Below are 6,000 nucleotides of genomic sequence, written 5' to 3'. Positions count from 1 at the left end.
TTGCTAAGTGTAATACCCTCTAGTTCCATCCACATCATCGCAAATGACAAGATTTCATTCTTTAGATGACTGCATAGTATTCCATTGTGTGTGTGTGTGTGTGTGTGTGTATGTGTGTGTGTGTGTTTGTATACCACATCTTCTTTATCCATTCATCTGTTGATGGACATCTAGGTTCTTTCCATAGTTTGGCTATTGTGGATATTGCTGCTGTAACATTCGGGTGCACGTGCCCCTTCAGAGCACCATGTTTGTATCTTTAGGGTAAATACCCAGTAGTGCAATTGCTGGGTCATAGGGTAGTTCTATTTTCAACTTTTTGAGGAACCTCCATGCTGTTTTCCAGAGTGGTTGCACCAGTTTGCATTCCCACCAACAGTGTAGGAGGGTTCTCTTTTCTCTGCATCCTCGTCAACATCTGTTGTTTTCTGACTTGTTAATTTTAGCCGTTCTGACTGGTGTGAGGTGGTAGCTCATTGTGGTTTTGATTTGTATTTCCCTGATGCCAAGTGATGTGGACCACTTTTTCATGATTCTGTTGGCCGTCTGGATGTCTTCTTTGCAGAAATGTCTGTTCATGTCTTCTGCCCATTTCTTGATTGGATTATTTGTTCTTTGGGTGTTGAATTTGATAAGTTCTTTATAGATTTTGGATACTAGTCCTTTATCTGATACGTCATTTACAAATATCTTCTCCCATTCTGTTGGATGCTGTTTGGCTTTGTTGACTGTTTCCTTTGCAGTGCAAAAGCTTTTGATCTTGATGAAATCCCAATAGTTCATTTTTGCCCTTGCTTCCCTTGCCTTTGGCGATGTTGCTAGGAAGAAGCTGCTGTGGCTGAGGTCAAAGAGGTTTCTGCCTGTGTTCTCCTCAAGGATTTTGATGGATTCCCTTCTCACATTGAGGTCCTTCATCCATTTTGAGTCTATTTTCATGTGTGGTGTAAGGAAATGGTCCAGTTTCATATTTCTGCATGTGGCTGTCCAATTTTCCCAACACCATTTGTTGAAGAGACTGTCTTTTTTCCATTGGACATTCTTTCCTGCTTTGTTGAAGATTAGTTGACCATAGAGTTGAGGGTCTATTTCTGGGCTTTCTATTCTGTTCCATTGATCTATGTGTCCATTTTTATACCAGTACCACACTGTCTTGATGATGACAGCTTTGTAATAGAGCTTGAAGTCTGGAATTGTGATGCCACAAACTTTGGCTTTCTTTTTCAACATTCCTCTGGCTATTCGAGGTCTTTTCTGGTTCCATATAAATTTTAGGATTATTTGTTCCATTTCTTTGAAAAAAAAATGGATGGTATTTTGATAGGGATTGCATTAAATGTGTAGATTGCTTTAAGTAGCGTAGACATTTTCACAATATTTGTTCTTCCACTCCATGAGCATGGAACATTTTTCCATTTCTTTGTGTCTTCCTCAATTTCTTTCATAAGTATTTTATAGGTTTCTGAGTATAGATTCTTTGCCTCTTTGGTTAGGTTTATTCCTAGGTATCTTATGGTTTTGGATGCAATTGTAAATGGGATTGACTCCTTAATTTCTTTTTCTTCTCTCTTGTTGTTGGTGTATAAAAATGTGACTGATATCTGTGCATTGATTTTATATCCTGACTCTTTGCTGAATTCCTGTACAAGTTCTAGCAGATTTGGAGTGGAGTCTTTTGGGTTTTCCACATAAAGTATATCATCTGCAAAGAGTGATGGGTTGACTTCTTCTTTGTCGATTTGGATGCCTTTAATTTCTTTTTGTTGTCTGATTGCTGAGGCTAGGACTTCTAGTACTATGTTGAATAGCAGTGGTGATAATGGACATCCCTGCCATGTTCTTGACCTTCGCGGAAAAGTTCTCAGTTTTTCTCCATTGAGAATGATATTCGCTGTGGGTTTTTCATAGATGGCTTTGATGATATTGAGGTATGTACCCTCTATCCCTATACTTGAAGAGTTTTGATCAAGAAAGGATGCTATACTTTGTCAAATGCGTTTTCAGCATCTATTGAGAGGATCATATGGTTCTTGTTCTTTCTTTTATTAATGTATTGTATCACATTGATGGATTTGCGAGTGTTGAACCAACCTTGCAGCTCTGGAATAAATCCCACATGGTCGTGGTGAATAATACTTTTAATGTACTGTTGGATCCTATTGGTTAGTATTTTGGTGAGAATTTTCAAATCTGTATTCATCAAGGATATTGGTCTGTAATAATCCTTTTGGATGGGGTCTTCGTCTGGTTTTGGGATGAAGGTAATGCTGGCCTCATAAAGTGAGTTTGGAAGTTTTCTTTCCTTTTTTTTTTTTTTTTTTTTTGGAACAGTTTCAGGAGAATAGGAATTAGTTCTTCTTTAAATGTTTGGTAGAATTCTCCTGGGAAGTTGTCTGACCCTGGCCTCTGTTTGTTGGGAGATTTTTAATGACTGCTTCAATGCCCTTACTGGTTATGAGTCTGTTCAGGTTTTCTCTTTCTTCCTGGTTCAGTTTTAGCAGTTTATATGTCTCTAGGAATGCATCCATTTCTTCCAGATTGTCAAATTTGCTGGCGTATAATTGCTCATAATATGTTCTTATAATTGTTTGTATTTCCTTGGTGTTGGTTGTGATCTCTCCTCTTTCATTCATGATTTTATTAATTTGGGTCCTTTCTCTTTTCTTTTGGATAAGTCTGGCCAGGGTTTTATCAATCTTATTAATTCTTTTAAAGAACCAGCCCCTAGTTTCTTTGATTTGTTCTATTGTTTTTTTAGTTTCTATTTCATTGATTTCTGCTCTGATCTTTATTATTTCTCTTCTCCTGCTGGGTTAGGCTTTCTTCATTGTTCTTTCTCCAGCTCCTTTAGGTGTAGAGTTAGGTTGTGTACTTGAGAACTTTCTTGTTTCTTGAGAAAGGCTTTTAACCCTATATATTTTCCTCTCAGGACAGCCTTTACAGGTGTGTTTTCATTTTCATTTGTTTCCATGAATTTTTTCAATTCTTCTTTAATTTCCTGGTTGAACCATTCATTCTTTAGAAGGATGCTCTCTAGCCTCCATGTATTTGGATTCTTTCCAAATTTCCTCTTGTGATTGAGTTCTAGCTTCAGAGCATTGTGGTCTGAAAGTATGCAGGGAATGATCCCAATCTTTTAGTACCAGCGGAGACCTGATTTGTGACCCAGGATGTGATCTATTCTGGAGAATGTTCCATGTGCACTAGAGAAGAATGTGTATTCTGTTGCTTTGGGATGGAATGTTCTGAATATATCTGTGATGTCCATCTGGTCCAGTGTGTCATTTAAGGCCTTTTTTTTTTTTTTTAATTTAAAGCCTTTATTTCCTTGTTGATCTTTTGCTTGGATGATCTGTCCATTTCACTGAGGGGGGGGTGTTAAAGTCCCCTACTATTATTGTATTATTGTTGATGTGTTTCTTTGATTTTGTTATTAATTGGTTTATATAGTTGGCTGCTCCCATGTTAGGGGCATAGATATTTACAATTGTTAGATCTTCTTGTTGGACAGACCCTTTGAGTATGATATAGTGTCCTTCCTCATCTCTTATTATAGTCTTTGGCTTAAAATCTAATTGATCTGATATGAGGATTGCCACCCCAGCTTTCTTTTGATGTCTATTAGCATGGCAAATTGTTTTCCACCCCCTCACTTTAAATCTGGAGGTGTCTTTGGGTCTGAAATGAGTTTCTTGTAGATAGCATATTGATGGGCTTTGGTTTTTTATCCCTTTTGATACCCTATGTCTTTTGATTGGGGCATTGAGCCCATTTACATTCAGGGTTACTATTGAGAGATATGAATTTAGTGTCATTGTATTGCCTGTAAGGTGACTGTTACAGTATATTGTCTCTGTTCCTTTCTGGTCTACTACTTTTAGGCTCTCTCTTTGCTTAGAGGACACCTTTCAATATTTCCTGTAGATCTGGTTTAGTGTTTACAAATCCTTTTAGTTTTTGTTTGTACTGGAAGCTTTTTATCTCTCTTTCTATTTTAAATGATAGCCTAGCTGGATATAGTATTCTTGGCTGCATGTTTTTCTCATTTAGTGCTCTGAATATATCACACCAGTTCTTTCTGGCCTGCCAGGTCTCTGTGGATAAGTCTGATGCCAATCTAATCTTTACCATTGTATGTTACAGACTTCTTGTCTGGGGCTGCTTTCAGGATTTTCTCTGTCACTAAGACTTGTAAGTTTTACTATTAGATGATGGGGTGTGGACCTATTCTTATTGATTTTGAGGGGGATTCTCTGTGCCTCCTGGATGTTGATGCTTGTTCCCTTTGCCATATTAGTGAAATTCTCTACAATAATTCACTCTAATATACCTTCTGCTCCCCTCTCTCTTTCCTCTTCTTCTGGAATCCCAGTTATTCTAATGTTGTTTTGTCTTATGGTATCACTTATCTCTGGAATTCTCCCCTTGTGGTCCAGTAGTTGTTTGTCTCTGTTTTGCTCAGTTTCTTTATTCTCCATCATTTGGTCTTCTGTATCACTAACATTCTCTTCTGCCTCATTTATCCTAGCAGTAAGAGCCTCCATTTTTTTTATTGCACCTCATTAATAGCTTTTTTTATTTCAGCTTGGTTAGATTTTAGTTCTTTTATTTCTTCAGAAAGGGCTTTTATTTCTCCAGACAGGATTTCTCTAATATCTCCCATGCCTTTTTTGAGCCCAGCTAGCACCTTGAAAATCATCATTCTGAACTCAAGATCTGACATATTACCAATGTCCATATTGATTAGGTCCCTAGCCATCAGTACTGCCTCTTGTTCTTTTCTTTTGTGGTGAGTTTTTCCACCTTGTCATTTTGTCCAGTAAGAATATATGAAGGAGAAAATGAAATACTAAAAGCGTGGCAAAAGATTCCAGAAAAATGTGAGTTAACCAAATAAGAAGAGAACCCAAATCATGGGGGGAAGAAAGGGGGTAAAAAGAAGTTCAAAGAAAAAAGAAAGAAAATATAAACATTAGACTGGCGAATAGAACAGAGCCACCCACTTACTTTTGGGAGTACTTTGGTCTCTTAGAAGAAACTACCTCCCAAAATTTTAAAGAAAGAAAAAAATTTATATATATATATATATATACATATATATATATATATACACATACATATACATACACACACACACACACACACACACACAAATAAGGGTAAACATGATGAAGGGATGGAATATGAGTATAAAGATGAAAATTTTAAAAAATTTTTCTAAAAAAGGAGTTGATAAGATAAGTTGGTTGGGAAAAGAAAGAAAAAGAAAGTGGAGAGAATTTGCTCAGGCTGGAGACTAGAACAAAGCCCTGTGCTAGATTTAGGGTATATTTTGATCAATTAGAAGTTGTATCCCAAAAATTTTTAGAAGAAAAGACCCTATGTGTATACAGAAAGTAAAGTTAGATACAATGAGGGATAAAATATGACTATGATAATGAAGGTTCAAAAAGATTTTTTTTACGAAAGGTATTGTTTAAATAAACTAGTTAAAAAATGTTAAAAGATGGGCTCCTGGGTGGTTCAGTGGGTTAAGCCTCTGCCTTCGGCTCAGGTCATGATCTCAGCGTCCCGGGATCGAGTCCCACATTGGGCTCTCTGCTTGGCGGGGAGCCTGCTTGCTCCTCTCTCTCTCTGCCTGCCTCTCTGCCTACTTGCGATCTCTCTCTGTCAAATAAATAAATAAAATCTTAAAAAAAATGTTAAAAGAGGAAAAAGTTTAAAAAATTAGAATAAGAAAAAAATAAAATTTAAAAAATTTAATTAACTTTGCAAGACTAAAGAATCATGAGGAGAAAGCCATGAATTCTATGCTTTGCTTTCTCCTCCTCTGGAATTCCGCTGTTCTTCTTGATAAGTGAGCTTGGTCTTGGCTGGATTTCTTGTTGATCTTCTGGGGGAGGGGCCTGTTGCAGTGATTCTCAAGTGTCTTTGCCCAAGGTGGAATTGCACCGCCCTTGCCAGGGGCTGGGCTAAGTAATCTGCTCAGGTTTGCTCTCAGGA

The sequence above is a fragment of the Martes martes genome (genome assembly GCF_963455335.1).
Source record: "Martes martes genome assembly, chromosome: 6".
NCBI classification, from domain to species: domain Eukaryota; kingdom Metazoa; phylum Chordata; class Mammalia; order Carnivora; family Mustelidae; genus Martes; species Martes martes.
Note: the sequence above shows the minus strand (reverse complement) of the source record.